This window comes from Giraffa tippelskirchi, chromosome 12 (genome assembly GCF_054371585.1).
Source record: "Giraffa tippelskirchi isolate mGirTip1 chromosome 12, T2T-mGirTip1v1.2.pri, whole genome shotgun sequence".
In the NCBI taxonomy this organism is placed as follows: domain Eukaryota; kingdom Metazoa; phylum Chordata; class Mammalia; order Artiodactyla; family Giraffidae; genus Giraffa; species Giraffa tippelskirchi.
Window position 1 is genome coordinate 114443115 of NC_137286.1, and position 18146 is coordinate 114461260.

General features: G+C 36.2%; 1 protein-coding gene across 7 annotated transcripts in view; it reads right to left on the bottom strand.

The window, feature by feature from the left end:
- DACH1 (dachshund family transcription factor 1) overlaps nt 1-18146 on the bottom strand; it is a 456626-nt gene that overhangs the window by 336034 nt on the left and 102446 nt on the right. The gene's annotated exons all lie outside the window — the stretch shown is intronic.

Below are 18146 nucleotides of genomic sequence, written 5' to 3' on the forward strand. Positions count from 1 at the left end.
ATTCAACCATTTAAATTACATTTAAACTTCTACAAACTAGAAAACTATCTCTATCTGTTTTTGCTCACTTAGCTACAGCTGAAATTTCAGTTACTGAATTTCAGGAACTTATCTTTCTAAAGATGATCAACACTTTATATATTTTATATTAACACTCTTTAGTAGATAATAATTATTTCCCCAAACAAAATCTTTCATTCCCACTTTTTTAGAAAACCTGACATTCTATTAAAATCACCAGGTTGCCAGCAAGAATGGAAAACAAAAATAATTCATTCATACTGCTTCATCTAGTCATTGAAGATTGACGGTATCTTTTATACTTTTGAAAGCTCTTTTAACATTAACTGATATTTTAGTGTAGGAAGAAACGAAAAGCTTTCTGCATATAAAAGTTCATCTTTTACCTTCTCACCACCATCAGATAAAAGCATAGGGGGCTTGCAGCCACACTCAGATATACTGGTCCCAAAGGAAAATGCCTAGTACATCAGTATAGGAACAGGCAGCAGGTGTGTGCCATGACTAGAAAAGAGTCATGTTATACCAGGAAGACATGCTAGAGAGCTGTGAAGCCTGACCTAATAATACCACTATGCATAAGACAACAGAAAGGCCCTCTTGTTACAAAGGCAAAGCTAGCCCAGCTAGGAAAATAAACAAATCCCTGCAAATATTGTAGTGACTGTCCTGTGAATGGATTGTCACACCAAATGACAGAACTCTCTCAATTCCACTTTCCAATAACTCCAAGGCACTCGGGATGTGACAGCATGATGAATACCACAACAGACAGCTCCAATATGGTACCATTTTACCAGATCAATATCTCACTGCAATATAAGAAAAAAGGAGCTGATATTAGTCTACACAGTGTATTACAGATGAGGTACATTTCTTCTTACTGCACTCATGCTGAACCAAAGCAATAATTCATAGATCCCTTAAAAGGTTCGTGCACCACCACATGCAAAAAAAAGTTAATCTTTATTTCAACATCTGTTGAAAGATGTAATAGCTTAAAGCAATACGTACGTAAGTTTTAAAAAATGTCTCGCTTTAACATTTTATTTAGATGTTGAAATAACAAAGTATATTCAAAATCTGAAATGAGACAAACATTCAGAGACTGCAGTATAGAGAAAACCGTACTCGATATTTTACTACTGGGTTTCCTTACTCTCTCTGCAAGTGGAAGAGGGCTTTAGAAATTTCCACATTTGGAGCTGTGAAATATAATCAATTCTCAATTTTCTGTGATGGTTTATTCTTTTTCAGATTATTCCATAGTTCCTTTTTAAAATCAAAGTCACTGTGATCACGTACCCGCACTTCGCAAGAGGCGTAGAATAACAAGTTGTTAAGACTTCTTACCTACTCTACAAGAAATATTAGTTGCTACCTGTACAAATCATACAAAAATAATACAGTTAACTCTAATGTCACAGTTATAATATGACTAAATATTTTATTGTTTCAAAATACTCTAATTTGTTGAGGCCACAATTATAAGAAGTCAGAATAGGCTAAATAAGAAACAGTAATAATGATAATAAGTTAAATCAGAAACCATCTATTTCTGCCATCATGGACTCGTTGAATACCCTCTACTTGAATCACTCAGTTCATTCTCTAGTGGAGTGCTTTTATTTTCTTCATTTTCTCTCTCTTTTTTTCATATCCTATTCAGTGAAATAAGTAATTACTTCCTGAAACAAAGTTCAAAACTGTTCTATTAATGCTTTATAGGGGAATTTCACAGCCAGTTCACCTGATTAGTGCTTCCTTTCTGATCACGACATTTCCCTTCTGGCACTACCCAGTAACTCTAACATGGAGATCCTCTAATCATATCCCTTAAAATCTGAGACTATCTTCCCAGTACCTGCCCAGCTACAAGTTTATTCCCACTTGCCGCCTTGGCTGCCACTCACTGAAGCATCTTGTACTGTGCAGAAACATCTTTGTGACATGTCGGAGTTAATACTCCACAAGGGGATGATTACTCCCAGTATTTTCTAGGACTGCCAATCTGAACCATGAAGTAGGTCAGCACTAAGAGTTTTGTTTTACAGATAAGGAAAATGAGCTTTATAGAGGTTAAATGGCTTGGCCTGTTGACCCAACAGCTGTCAGAAGTTAGTAACTATTCTCTGGGCCAGTGCTTTCCAGCCCAGATTTTGTAATACCCTAGGGTGTCTCACATGTCCTAAAGTATTTCATGAAATTCTCAAAAAACATTCAATTAGAGACAAATATAGGCCAAATTATATCTTTAAGACACGGACAGGGAAAACGTCACAAGTATCGAGTACATCACACCTTTGCAAAATGTGGAAAACTCCACTCTCTGGCAGTTAGCTTCATTGCAGGCAAATCTCATGAACAAGATTAAAACAAAGACTTGGAAGGATAAGACCATGTGTTAACAGTCATTAAAAGTCATTTTGTCCTTTGCTTACATCACACTTAATATAATTTTATTTTTATCCAGTAGAAGGACAAATGATCTCTTTGAAAATTAGCAAGAAAAATGATTAACTTTGTCTACGAGTTTTGTTTTATCATCTTCAGGGTAATTATACATACTGAGATGTTGCCTAGAAACACTCAACTTGGCTAATATTGAAAAAGCATGTTCAACAGAGTAACCACGAATATCTCACCAGTTCAGACAGCTTGTTTCTTTAAAGCAGACATCAATCAAGCAGGGCATAACAAGAAAGATCTGTTTATTTTATGGACATTTATTAACATACCACATGAATTGAGAAAACAGAAAGATATTTTAAACACTAAAGCTGTTATATAGTTAAGATTCTTAAACATGGACCCTCATCAGAATTGCAATGCTAATGAAAAGTTATTAAAATAGCCATTTTTGCAGGAACTGTGAAAAGTGTTACAATAGTGTACCAGACCAATGGATGTTAATTTTATTGCTCTGACCAAAGCTTGCAATTCATCTTAGTTTCTCCTTTTGCAGTGGGAAAAACTGAGGCCTGGAAGTGTGAATCACTTGCTCAGGGTCTCAGTGTTAGCAGATCTGGGAAGGTCTCTAACTTAAATCTAATTTGTCTCCTACAAATGGCACAAGTGAGATTCAGAGATGCCCCAAAGCTACTAAGCAGTACAACCTGGGTTAGAATGCATGCATTCCAACTTCCAATTAGGTAGATGAAGAGGAAATAACATAGCCTCTTTGTTATATGGGCTTCCCTGGTAGCTCAGATGGTAAAGCATCTGCCTACAATGCAGAAGACCCAGCTTCCATCCCTGGGTCAGGAAGATCCCCTGGAGAAGGAAATGGCAACCCACTCCAGTACTCTTGCCTGGAAAATCCCATGGACCAAGGAGCCTGGCAGGCTACAGTCCATGGGGTCGCAAACAGTCGGACACGACTGAGTGACCTCACTTCACTTTGTTATGTAGAAACATCCATTTCTACACATGGATCTTTAAAAATACGAGATATTGCATTTTACTAAATAATGTTTAAAAACATGAGATACTGCATTTTACTAATTAATGTCTAAGAATAAAGATGGACTTGTGTATTCAATCTTCAAATTCAATTGAGTCTGTCCCTTGGCTTCCCTCCTACTTTCACATAGATTTCAAATGCATTTATTTTAACCATAACATTACAAACAAATATATGCATATACCTACTCTTTAAATCATTATACTCTTGCAAAGGAATGAAATGACTATTCACTACATACCAATAATTTGTTAGTTGAGTCAGTACTAAGCAAAAAACACTAAAATGTGAAATGTTAAAGAAAAATGTTAAATTGGTTCAGTTCAAAAACATGGAAGCACCTGAACAAGACAGCTAGCAGTGTACTTGGATCCCACTTACTAAGGATTCTATTTGTATTAATATTTCCCTCAGGGTTCAGAGAGTTGAACATCCAACTTCATCATTTGTAAGAATTTAAAAACAGGTTTGACCTTTCTCAGAATACTGAAAGGACTTAAATGATTTAGGGTTGATTGTCAAAACAGAAAAAAATATTTTACTTTAAAAGATAACATGTTGGGACTTGTCTGGTGGTGCAGTGGATAGGAGTTGGCCTGCCAAAGCAGGGGACAGGAGTTCGATCCCTAGTACGGGAAGATTCCATATGCCACTGAGCAACTAAGCCTGGAAGCTACAACTACCGAGTCCAGGCGCCACAACTACTGAGCCCAAGGATTGCAAGCGCTGAAGCCCCAGTGCCTATGGCCTATGCTCGGCAACTAGAGAAGCCACCACAATAAGAAGCCCATACACAACAAAGAGTAGATCCCTTGCCACAACTAGAGAAAGCTTGCACGAGGCAAAGAAAATCCAACACAACCAAAAGTTAAGTAAAAATAAAATAAAAAATTTTTAAAAGATACCATGTTGAATGGCAACTATGTCCTAGACACTATGCTAGGAATCAAAGAAATAAAGATCAACATAGAGAAAAAGGTCTCTCTTAACTGGATGATCTCACAGTCTAATGAGGAAGACTGATATGAAAAGAGATAATTATAACACAAAGCAACAAACTTCAGGGTAGAAATATAAATAAAGAACTTCAGAAGCACAGTATATTTAAGAGAAAGTTCTGAAATTCATGATTGATTTTCTAAAAGAGATAAACAACCATAACTTTCTAAACACATTTTAAAAATTTTGCTTTAAACTAAGAAGGACCAAATACCTGATTATCATAGAAATGTCAAATTGGAGATATGCTTGCATGACTGCATTTCCCTTCTAAGAATAACATAGTGAATTTGAAGGATCAGGAGAAATAATGGAGAACATAATATATCTGTAACCAAAAACTTATATATTGCCATTCTCTGATTACTTGTTAATAAAATTCAATGCATAAAACATGAGAAATAGGTATTAAAAGTTCCAGGAAAAATGTATCACACGTTTGAAGATTTTTGAAAGGGCTCATTATTGACATAAAGCAAAAATAGTTTATTTAGCTTGAATAATTAATATTATGCCTCAGTAACTCATAATAAACATGCATTCAATTAAATGTTAAAATATCACTTAAATCAATACATAGTAATTCAAGACTTGGGATCAAAAGAAAAATTAAGAAAAACTATTTTAATGCCCCAAATGTCAAAAGCACTAAAGCAAGAACAATAAAAGGATATTATTTGATTTTAACAAACATTTTCTTTGGGGCTTTCATAAAATAACATGGATCAGTGGCCAAAGTTCTGGCTCTCTGGAGTCCTTACTGTTTAGCTTGAACAAATCGTTCACTCTCTGATTTTTTTTCCTAATCACTGAAATGGGTGTTACAATTCCAACTTCACAGGTCTAGTGTTGAGACATCAAAATTATTTTTACTAGTGCTTTGAAAGCAGCAAGTCAATTGTCAATCATCACAAAAGAAGTTTTCTATCATCAGGCTTTTCAGGGCTGAATGGATAAAACAAATTTAGGGCGATGCAATCTCAAATTCTAAGTTAAAGATTTAATGTACAAAGTACAGGGCAAATAAGTATAAACTATTCTATGTTGCTAGTTCAAGCGACAGACTTCCAAGAAGTGCGGTGTCAACAAATAGACATTCATTTAGGTCATGAAGTCTTTCTATAGAAAGAGACCCCCAAATATGTTTAAACAATTATCCTGAAATATTTGGAAATGGACCACTCAATCAAATATAGTATCCTTATTGGGAGTTTGGAATTAGCAGATGCAAACTATTTTATATAGGATGGATGAATAATAAGATCCTACTGCATAGCACAAGGAACTGCATTCAACATCCTGTGGTAAACCATAATGGAAAAGAATATGAGAAAGAATATATGTGTATATATATATATATATATATATATATATATACATATATATATATATAACTGAATCACTTTGCTGTACTGCAGAAATTAACACAACACTGTAAGTCAACTGTACTTCAATACAATTTAAAAAAAAACATAAAAAAAAATACAGTACCTTCTTTTCCTGAGCATGATACATCTGAACAGGAATATGTACCTTAATTCTTAAAGGGGTTGTTGAAGTTAACAAATAAATGAAAACAAGTAAGCATAAATATCTACTATATTAAAAAAGGAGTGAGTGGTATATTATTTCTAGAAGCAATTCTGTGCCCATGTTGAAGTTTAAATTAGTACACAGTCAATGCCTGCTTTGAAGAAAGTTATTATGTACCTTCCATTCTGCAAACCAACAAACTCCCCTCCCTCACATGTGTTGTTGCTAGCCTTTGTCTTTTTTTTTTCCTGTGGTCCTGTTTAAATTCTCACCTTGCTCTGCCCTTGTCATCAAGTCGTTCAAGCACAAAGCAGGGAGCATGGGGAGTGTTTACTCATTTCCCAAGTCCATTATCTTACACATTAATCACTGGTCTGGAACTTTTGGACAATGCTGAATCTGTTACCTTTTTTTTCTCCCCCTTTCTGGCTGCTTTACTCATGAGTCTGACAGATCACCAGTTTCAAGCTGTACTTACACTTGATGACCTTCTCATCTGATTAACTATTTTTGTCCCTTTCAAAAATTACCATATGGCATCTGTAGTCCAGAGAAACCATTAACAAATCTAAAGGTGGAAGATGAACCTTATTTTTCCATGAGTGCTTTTTCTTGGTGGAAAGGAGGTCTAAAAGAGCTAAATATTTTCAACATTGGTTTGTGAAAGGAGTGTCTTTGTTTAAATTGATTTGATCCCTCCCACCTTCCTGCCTCTATCAAGTGCCATTTTCAAAACAAAACATTAGTGAGAAATTCTGGTTAACTTTGGAAACAGATATTTTTAAATTTTTAAAACAGACTTTTCCTCTCTAAAATCTCCCCAATTCTTACATAATATGAAGGACTATTCTGGGAATCCAAAGTTAAGCTTCAATAATGATTACTAAACCAAAAGAAATAGATGTAAAAAAGCAAGACAGCTGGAGGCTCTTGAACTATAGTTGTCAAAAGATTTGTTTGTGAAACATGCATTTTATTGCCTTGTATGCATGTTATAATGAGGCATAGACAACTGCAACATTACACTTAATGATTGCATTTCTTGTTTCAGCCCTTTTCCTTGTCCTCTTGCAATTAACGTTTTCCCAGATCACCCAAGGCTACTTTGTCAGGAAAAAAAAAAATCTGAAATTCACATAAATGAGCAATGTCAATAGTTTAGAAAGAGTTTACTTAGAGAACAAAGGGTCCTTATGAGGCACTAGTGAGAAGAAATGGGGAAAAAATGAGTCCTCACAATGTAAGCCTTTTCTTAAAGAGACTTGTTATCAAGCAGTTCGGGATAGTCCCTCAAATCTGCATTAAAATGCATTTCATTCCATTGACTCATTTGCATTAATTTCTCCCATTATATCTGAAAATGGCTGAATGTCTACCCAACACAATGCCACAGCCTATCACAGGCTACCACGGCGGCCCCAGGTGCCAATTTACTCCTCTTAGTTCTTTTCATTCTGTTTGCTGATTCTGACAACTGGAGTTCTCCTCTCAGGCCAAGGGACTTTTCAATTGGATTTGCTCGTGGTGACAAAATTGTTGCTTTGCAGAGAGGAGGGGGTTCTTTGATTGAGCGTCTATCATGCTGCCATGGGAAAGCGAGAGGCGAATGATTCTCAGTGGCTTCTGATTTCCAGTATTTGTTCAGCATTAGGGCCACTTATCTCCAGAAGAAAAAGCAACATGTAGAAAGAAAGTGACAGGCAGAAACACACTCACTTGCTCCTTCATTCTCACTGTGCTCTGTATTCAAACAAGGGGGACCGATTACACTGAAAGCTCCAGATCAGCCTCACTCAATTATCACAGTTAATCCTTATAGCTCTATAAAGTAAATATTTCATTACAATTTCAAATAAACAGTCACCCAATCTAATGAAGCAAGAACTCAAAGTGGCAATGTCATAGAACTCGTTACCATCATCAAAGGAAAGGACATAGCCTTGTCTACTAATAATGAAAAAATGGATACTGGCATATTTATGAACTCAAAGACATGATGTAGTTTTGTGAAGGTTTTTCCATCCTTAGTGCCAATGACCAATCTGTCTTTCCAAATATGATTCAATTATCAGAATTCCGTCCTTTTTTTTTTCCTTATTTCTCTCACTTTTCACCCCAATCTCATCACATTGTCCATCATCAATACACAACTCATTAGGCACATTCAGCTATAACTTTTTTCATAAACATCAGAGAATCCTGACATGGCACTTTGAATTCAGGAAACTTACAGAATAGAACATGATCATGTTGATAATCCTTTGTCTCTGCTTCCATGTTACCTTAAATCCTTCAGATTGTATGTCCTTTTACCCTGTATCTTCCATTCTTATATGCTGGGGCAAGAACATCTAATAATAACTCTCATTTCACCAAATCCTAACAATTTTGAAAAAAAGCTTGAATTGAATAAAGATAAGTAGATTAAGTCTTTAATCAAATGTTGAATTACCTCTATGCTACACTAACTCTCATTTTAATCCTAATCTTGACTCCCTTGGGGAATTGGTTTTCTTAAATTATTATTTTATCCTTCTTATTAAATATTCTCATAATATTCATTATATTTTCACACTTTCAAAATTCATGCTATAGGACAGAAAATAGTACAACTTGTATAAGAGAACAATTTTGCCTGTGCTTGTTACAGCTGACTCACAGAGGTCCCATGTTATGCAATAGGTACAAATCTTCTCTAGTTGATAGCATCTACAAATCCTTCTCTTTTCCTCTCAGTTTAACAACTTTAAGTTGACCTACCCTATAATTACTGTCTCTTAAGAATTTACATGAATTGTCTTGGCTTAGTGGGAAATACATGACTTTTTTTCCTCTTCCTCTGAAATTCTTAAATAGGTATCCTCCTTTAAAAATATTACTGAAAACTAATGCTTTACCAACATAAAATGCATACAAATCACCTGGAGAGGATTATTAGAATATAGATTCTGATTCAGTAGGTAGGGAGTGGGGCCTCGGATTCTGCATTCTTAATAGAATCACAGGTAATGCTGAGGCTGCTGGTTCCAGAGCCATATTCTGAGAAACCAGGACCTAACCCACAGTAGGGAATGTATAATTTTTATAATAAAATCAAAAGTATAATAAAATTTTATAATAAAATCAAGATCTTTAGAATATCATCAAGAAAAAGCCACATGTAACACTGTTGACACTGTTTTGTAAAACTTCATTAATAAAAATATCTAAAGCATGTGTTTGCTTAGCTGCTCAGCTGTGTCCGATTCTTTGCGACCCCATGGATGATAGCCCACCAGGCTCCTCTGTCCGTGGTTGCCAGGCTCTCCTCCAGGGTATCTTTCCAACCAAGGGATCGAACTCAGGTCTCCCGGATTGCAGATGGATTCTTTACTGTCTGAGTCACCAGGGAAGCCCTAATCTAAAGCATAGATGGTTTAATATTTATGGTATATATTAATAAATTATCTAAAATATGATTTTATATGAGTGCTGCTACTGTGACTGATAATAATATTGATAATTAAGTGGCTGCAATGGGCACTTAATTATTAACTTGTTTTATCCTCACTGCAACCTTAAAGATCATTATTACAATGTTACCTAATATTAACTATACAGACCAGAAAACTGAGACTCAGTGAGGTAAAATAACTGGTGCAAGGAAGGGGCTGGCACTTTAATCACATATTATCTACAAATTCACTGTCAGCTCGGTAAAGATCAAATCAAGTTTGATCTGTCATTAGATTAGTTTATAGCAACACTTTCATTCACCCAATACATTTTATTGAGGGCATACTGTATACTGGGGCTTCCCTGGTGGCTCAGAGGTTAAAGCGTCTGCCTGCAATGTGGGAGACCCGGGTTCGATCCCTGGGTCGGGAAGATCCCATGGAGAAGGAAACAGCAACCCACTCCAGTATTCCTTCCTGGAGAATCCCATGGACGGAGGAGCCTGGTAGGCTAGAGTCCACGGGGTCGTAAAGAGTCGGACACGACTGAGCGACTTCACTTTCACTTTCACTGTATACTAGGTATTTTTCTGTGCCCTCTGTGTCCAGGTGTGAAAAGATAAGTAAAGTTTCTGCAATCCTGGATTTACATTAGAGCTGAACAACTGAAAAAAAGCAAGTGAGCAAGAAAGCATGAGATATGGATGAGTGCTGTGCAGTGATTGAAATGAAGTGACAGAAATGATCTGACTGCTACACACTACACGCAAAAATTCATTCAAAATGTATTAGAGTTGAACGGAAGGCCCCAAATCATAGAATTCCTAGAAGAAAACAGTGGCCTTTACTGCTACTGGCCTCTGCACTGTTTTTGTGGATTTGACTCTGAAGGCAAGGGAAATAAAGGCATAAATAAACCAATGGGACCACATCAAATTAAAAAGCTTCTCCACAAGGACCGAAACCATTGTCAAAACAAAAAGGCAATCTACTAAAAGGGAGAAGATATTTGCAAATTATATATCTGATAAGGGGTTAAAATCCAAAATATGAAAAGAATTCGTTCAATGCAACAACAAAACCAGTTAAAAATGTGCAGAAGATTTGTACAGATATTTTCCCAAAGAAAACATATAGATGTCTAACAGACACATGAAAAGATGCTCAATTCTGCTCAATTCAGTCACTCAGCCGTATCCGACTGTTTGCCACCCCATGGACGGCAGCATGCCGGGCTTCCCTGTCCATTACCAACTCCCAGAACTTACTCAAACTCATATCCATTGAGTCGGTGTCATCCTCTGTTGTTCCCTTCTCTTCCCTCCTTCAATCTTTCCCAGCATCAGGGTCTTTTCAAATGAGTCAGTTCTACACATCAGGTGGCCAAAGTATTGGAGTTTCAGCTTCAACATCAGTCATTCCAATGAATATTCAGGACTGATTTCCTTTAGGATGGACTGGTTGGATCTCCTTGCTGTTCAAGGGACTCACAAGAGTCTTCTCTAACACCACAGTTCAAAACCACCAATTCTTCAGTGCTCAGCTTTCTTTATAGTCCAACTCTCACATCCATACACGACTACTGGAAAAACCATAGCTTTGACTAGACAGACCTTTGTTGGCAAAGTAATGTCTCTGGTTTTTAATATGCTGTCTATGTTGGTCATAACCTTCCTTCCGAGGAGCAAGTGTCTTTTAATTTCACGCCTGCGGTTGCTTTCTGCAGTAATTTTGGAGTCCAAAAGAATAAAATCTCTCACTGTTTCCACTGTTTCCCCATCTATTTGCCATGAAGTGATGGGACCAGATGCCATGATCTTAGTTTTCTGAATGTTGAGCTTTAAGCCAATTTTTTCACTCTTCTCTTTCACTTTCATCAAGAGGCTCTTTAGTTCTTCTTCACTTTCTGCCAAAAGGGTGATGTCATCTGCATATCTGAGGTTACTGATATTTCTCCTGGCAATCTTGATTCCAGCTTGTGCTTCCTCCAGCCCAGTGTTTCTCATGATGTACTCTGCATATAAGTTAAATAAGAAGGGTGACAATAAACAGCATTGAGGTAGTCCTTTCCCTATTTGGAACCAGTCTGTTGTTCCATGGCCAGTTCTAACTGTTGCTTCTTGATCTGCATACAGATATTTCAGCAGGCAGGTCAGGTGGTCTGGTATTCCCATCTCTTTTAAGAATTTTCCAGAGTTTGTTGTGATCCACACAGTCAAAGGCTTTGACATAGTCAATAAAGTAGAAGTAGATGTTTTTCTGGAACTTTTTCACTTTTTTGATGATCCAATGGATGTTGGCAATTTGATCTCTAGTTCCTCTGCCTTTTCTAAATGCAGCTTGAACATCTAGAAGATGCTCAGCATCGCCAATTATCAGGGAAATACAAATCAAACCCACAATGAGACATCACCTCACACCCCTCAGAATGACTATTATTGAAAAGTCAAGAAATAACAAATATTGAAGAAGACATGGAGAAAAGAGAAACTTTGTGCATGCTGTTAGGAATGTCAATTGGTGCAGCCACTATAGAAAATAGCATGGAGATTCCTCAAAAAATTAAGAATAGAATACCATTTGACCCAGTTCTTCCATTTTTGAGTGTTTATGTGAAGAACATGAAAACACTAATTTGAAAAAGATTTATGTCCCCTTTATTTTCACTAGAGCATTATTTAAAATAGCCAAGATATGGAAACAATCTAAGTGCCCATCAACAGAAGAATGAATAAAATAGATGTGACATATATTTACAATGGAATACTACTCAGCCATAAAGAAGAATGCAATCTTGCCACTTACAACAACATGGATGGACCTTGAGGACATTATGCCGTGTAAGATAAGTCAGACAGAGAAAGACAAATACCACACAATTTAACTCATATTTGGAATCTAAAATAAACAGAAACAAATTTCAAGATACATAAATTCATACATACATAGAACAGATTAGTGGTTACCAGAGGGGAAGGGGGCTGGGGATAGGTGAAACAGGTGAAGGGTTCAACTGTGTGGTGATGGATGGTAACTAGGCTTATGGTAGTGACCACTCTGCAATACATATATGTCATGAACTAAAATGCTGCACACATTAATAAATGTATAATATTTGTATAATGTATAATATATATTATACTGTATATCATATTATAAATTATTGTATATAATATTATAAATGTATAACAAAGGTATAATTTTAAAATGATGTGATAGAAAATCATTTAGGAATGTACATCTTAAGAAGAGGTATATTTTCAAAATTAACACTTAAAATTTGTTATTATTGGGTCACATCAAAAATATAATTTTTCTTAATCATTGCAGTTTGTATAAAACTGAAAATAAGCACAGATGGCTTATCTCTGGTATATAAAACTATTCACAGCACAGCTAAGGAAAGATGCATTTAAAGACTAACTACTTTTGTGATCATCTCCCACATATGTTGCTTTGATTTAACCCTCTCTGAGCCTAGAGTTAAAATCATCATCATAAACATTAAGCCTTATATGGAACCTTATTTAATTGATTTTTTGTTTGATACATATACTAACTCATTTAATCATCAGGACTGCTTTATTAAATATGTTAGTGTGTATATTTTCCAAATTATAAAATTGAGGCACAGAACATTTAACTAATAAATCAGGACTTAAAAGCTTGGTAAATGTCAAAGTTTAGTTTGTAATCCAAGCAGTTGGCTTCCAGAGTCTGTGCTCTCAACAGTTGGCCCAGCAGCCTGTCATTCTGGTTTATAAAATATGACAGTTATAGGTTATTTCCAAGATCTGTTTTTGTTCATAAATGCTAAAACCTTATGATACTGGTTTAAAATATAAAATCTGAGAGCTCAAGCTTTGTTTCAGCCTGTTTTTGTTTGTTTGATTAGTTGTAATATTTAAATGCTTAATATTATGCTGACCTCTAATCAAAGTTGTTGTTGTTGTTTAGTTGCTAAGTCATATCAGACTCTTTTTGCGACCCTATGGACCATAGCCTGCCAGGCTCCTCTGTGCATGGGATTTCCCAGGTTAGAATACTGGAGTGGGTTGCCATTTCCTTCTCCAGATGATCTTCCTATCCAGGGATCAAACCCTGAATTGTCTTCTGAATTCACAGGCAGATTCTACCAATGAGCCATCAAAGCCCCTAATCAAAGTTATCCCAATCTTAATCGGAGATTCTACTTTCCTTTCTCTACGTGTCTTTGCACTGAAGATTACATTTAGAAATAATAAACGCTGTAACTGACCAGCAAAATAAAAGTGACTGGAATATCATTTATAAAGGCTCATGCTCAACAAAAAATGCTAGTCAAAAAGTTACATACTTTTTAATTTAATGCAATTGTTGAATGTGAAATACAAATTAACCTTTTTATAACATTCAGGAGAAAAATGTCCTTCTTTGCCTTATTACAATGCTTTTTATTCACTCATGCACTCATTTAGTAAAATTTAAGCACCCAGATATGAAGATGAATAGCTATAGAGCAAACAGAGTTGCCCCTTGGTTTCTGCTGAGGATTTGTTTCAGGACCCTGCAAATACCAAAATCCACAAATGCTCAATCCCTTATGTAAAATGGTCTCATACAGTTAGTTCTCCTATTGCACAGGTTCCACGTCCATGGGTTCTGCCTCCAGATGTGGAGGGTGGACTGTACCAACATTCAGGACTTTAAAATAATGCAGGATTGAAGTAAAAATATCATTATCACTATAAATAATAATATAAATAATTAGCTGCCCTTATGTGTATTCAATTTTTAACACATAGTCACTGTGTTTATCATGCTATATTAATTATAAAGACCAAAAACTATCACATGCTCATTCATCCTACTCATTTAATCATAATACACTTAATGGTATAAATCTGTAAACATACCTTAAAGAAAAATAAACTATTAACAAGCCCACAAAAATTTTAAACTATAAATAAAGTGAAAGCAGGGATGAAATCTGAAAATGTTGTTTTCTTTGTAGTTCACCAGGTTATCATTTTTATCCATTTCGTTTTGCGTATCTACTAATCACCTGTTCTACTGCTGTGCATGTAGTAGGAGCTCAGTTAATAGATGCTCAATAAATAGATACATGAAAGCTCTCTTCATTTTAGGATTTGAAGATACGTTAATGAAGTAAATAACTATTCCATCTCTACTAGGAGAATTCGCAGTAGACTAATTTCTTAGGCATCTTGACAAGCATTTACATCATTAAATATATTAGGTTTTTTAAAACTACTTTTGTGACAACACTATAATTGACTGGCTTTCTCCATCTTTTGGGCTTCCCAGGTGGCACTGGTGCTGCAGCTGCTAAGTCGCTTCAGTCGTGTCCGACTCTGTGTGACCCCATAGACAGCAGCCCACCAGGCTCCTCTGTCCCTGGGATTCTCCAGGCAAGAATACTGGAGCGGGGTACCATTTCCTTCTCCAACAGGTGGCACTAGTGGTGAAAAAAAAAAAATCTGCCTACCAATGAAGGGGACATAAGAGATGTTTGATCCCTGGGTCAGGAAGACCCTCTGGAGTCGGAAATGGCACCCCACTCCAACAATCTTATCTGAAAAATTCCATAGGCAGAAGAGCCTGGTAGGCTACACTCCATGGGAGCTTAGAGGGTCAGACATGACTGAATGACTGAGCACTATATCTTTTAACACGCCTCCTTTTTTCATTGAATCCTGTCCTCTTTTTCCTTAAAAATAAATATTACTCAGTTTCATCCTCAAGTCTTACTCCCTCTCTAAGAGTTTCCATTCATTACAAATTTCAATTTCCAAGTGAGGTAATCAGTGGTTCCCATTGATTATATTCAACTAACTCTAGATACCACCACTCTCTGTTCCATAGTTATCATAAATATAACATCTCCATAAATTCGTCATCTTTTCCCAATTCTATTCCTCATTTTGTATTCTCTTCCTGTTAAACCATCCATCAAGTCATACAAACAAGTCATGTATAAGATATTAACTTTTGATTCCACTTGTTCCTTCCATCCTCCCCTACCAACAAGCATCTATCTGTGATCAAATTCCATTAGTTCTACTCTTTAAGGGAGTCTCATCCACTTTCATTCGTGTGGTCACTGCCTCAGTAAAGACTGTATTGATTTTCTATCAATACATGTGTGCTGTGCTAAGTCACTTCAGTCATGTCAGACTCTGTGACCCTATAGACTGTAGCCCACCAGGCTCCTCTGTCCTTGGGATCCTCCAGGTAAGAATACTGGAGTGGGTTGCCATTTCCTTTCTTTAGGGGATCTTCCTGAAATGGTTTGTTAAAAAAAGTCTCCTAACTACCTATCTTTCCTCCGTTTTTACTATACTTTTCAATGTGCTCCTACTTGGCTGCTAGAGTTTTACATATACATGCAAATTTGGTTGTGTAATGTACTGTCTTAGAAATCTTCCTCATAAGTAATATTTCTTCATACTTTGAAGATACAATCCAAACACAGTCAATGAGAGGTTTTATTATTTGTCCGCTATCACTCCAGCTCATCTTTAAATAGTAACAATAATCATTTTACGTGCCTGGCACTGTTTAAACGCTTTCATACACTCTCTTATTTACTCTTCCTATTATCCTTTGGAAGTGGGTTTTAAGACCCCCTGCTTTGGGCTTCCCTAGTGGCTCAGTGTTAAAAAAAAAAAAAAATCCACCTGCCGGAGACATGGGTTCAATTCCTGATTCAAGAAGATCCCACATGCCATGGAGCAACTAAGCTTATGTGCCACAACTATTGAGCCTATGCTCTAGAGCCCAGGAGCCACAACTACTGAGCCCACGTGCCTCAACTACTTCAGTCCCTGCACTCTAGAGCTCATGCTCCACAATAAGAGAAGCCATCACAATGAGAAGCTCATGTACCTACAAAGAAGGGTAGTAGCCCTAGCTGGCTGCAAGTAGAGAAAAGTCCATGCAGCCAAAAATTAAAAAAAAAAAAAAATGACTAGAGAGTGACAGAGCCAGGACCTAAAACAGGTTCACACTAACTCTCAAGTCCATGCTTCCATGCTCATAATCACTATTCTACTCTTCCCCCCAGAGTCCCTTCCTACCTGCCCCCACTCTCTCACTTCCCTATCCTTTACCTTTCTTCTCTCGACTCTAGTTTAGCAAACCTGGAAGCACATTAAGACCTGCAATCACCTGTGAAGGCATTAAAAGCCCCAATATCCTGGCTTCACTAACACCCTGAGATTCCTACTCAGTTGCTGTGAGGTGGGGTCTAGGACACAATATTTTTAAAAGCAGCCCAGGATTTTCTAAGGTGCAGCCAGGTTTGAGACCTACCACCTAGCAAAACTAAGCTATATATAGTTGTGCCAAACGTTGTGTAACCTCTATTATCCCTGATCCCAGCAACTGTAATTTTTTTCTCCCTATGTAATTGCATATACTGGATGCTGAACTTCCTGCAGGTAGAAGTCATGAACCACCTAAATTTATGACTGACATGTGATTGGCAGGCAGTAAGCCCTCTACAATAACTTGTAAAATGAAAACATAAGTCTTGTTAATTGCTCTTACAAATACTTTGTAGGAATTATTAATATAAGCATTGAAAAGCAATATTTTGAAGTTCCTTAAATTTCTCAGAACCTAGAGAAGAGGAAAAACTCTGAAAAGAACAATTTCAACACATGAAATTATTTATATATGAAAAGTCTGTTTCCTCCTGAGAAAAGAAAACTCTCACTTCTATAAGAACCAAAAAGTTTATTTTCAAAATTCTGTAGTGAATAGCATAGGCTATTGATAGAGTAAGATAATAAAAGTCAGCAGATAAATCTTATTTTCTAGGTAAGATCCTCCCTTCAGATAAAGCAGACCTTAACCATCACACCTTTATACCATTTTTTCCTTAGTGACACTACACTTTCCTAATGATTAATGATTTAATCATCACAAAATTAAAATATCATACTCCTTGGCAATTAGAATATTATACTGTTCATCACTGTTTATCAGTAAACCAGCACAGTATTCTTATTGATACAATCATTTAAGTGTCTACTATTATTTAAATTATTCACATAATTTCAGAAAAAGGAATTTTAGAGGCTTCTTTCCGTAAAGTTTTATAAAAACTTGTATAAGAATCTAGAAATTCTGTCTCTGCTATGATGTGAAAAACAAATCTAAGTTACAGTATTTCAAGGAGTGATTCTGTGGGGGGATAAAATACATAAGAATATAAAGAGAATCTGAATGCCCACATAATAAAAATTAATCATGGTGAATTGCTTTGGGGAGAATCATACACTTGACCCACATTGAAGACTGAAATATTAATCCATTTCTATGACAGAGATCAAGCTTCATAGTCGCTTTTTATCCTCCTCATAATAGAAGCAACAGTTGTAAACCATAATGTTATAGTTCAAACAATGCCCCCCAAGACTCAAATTTATTATAGCATTCATCTCCAAGACAAAAGACCTGGTATAGGAAAAAAAGCTCTTTTTAGCAAAAAGCATGGCTGTTATTTATGGCTCAGATGCAAAGAATGAGTTTGGGGAATTTATCAGAGATGAAGGTATGAAATGTTTTAGCTTGTTCTTCTCTCTCTAATCCATAAACCATTTTCTCAGCCACCCAAGTGAATTCTAATGGAACAGGAATGATGAAATAATATTTTCCTAGCCCTTTAACAGTCTTTCTTCTGTGTTAGT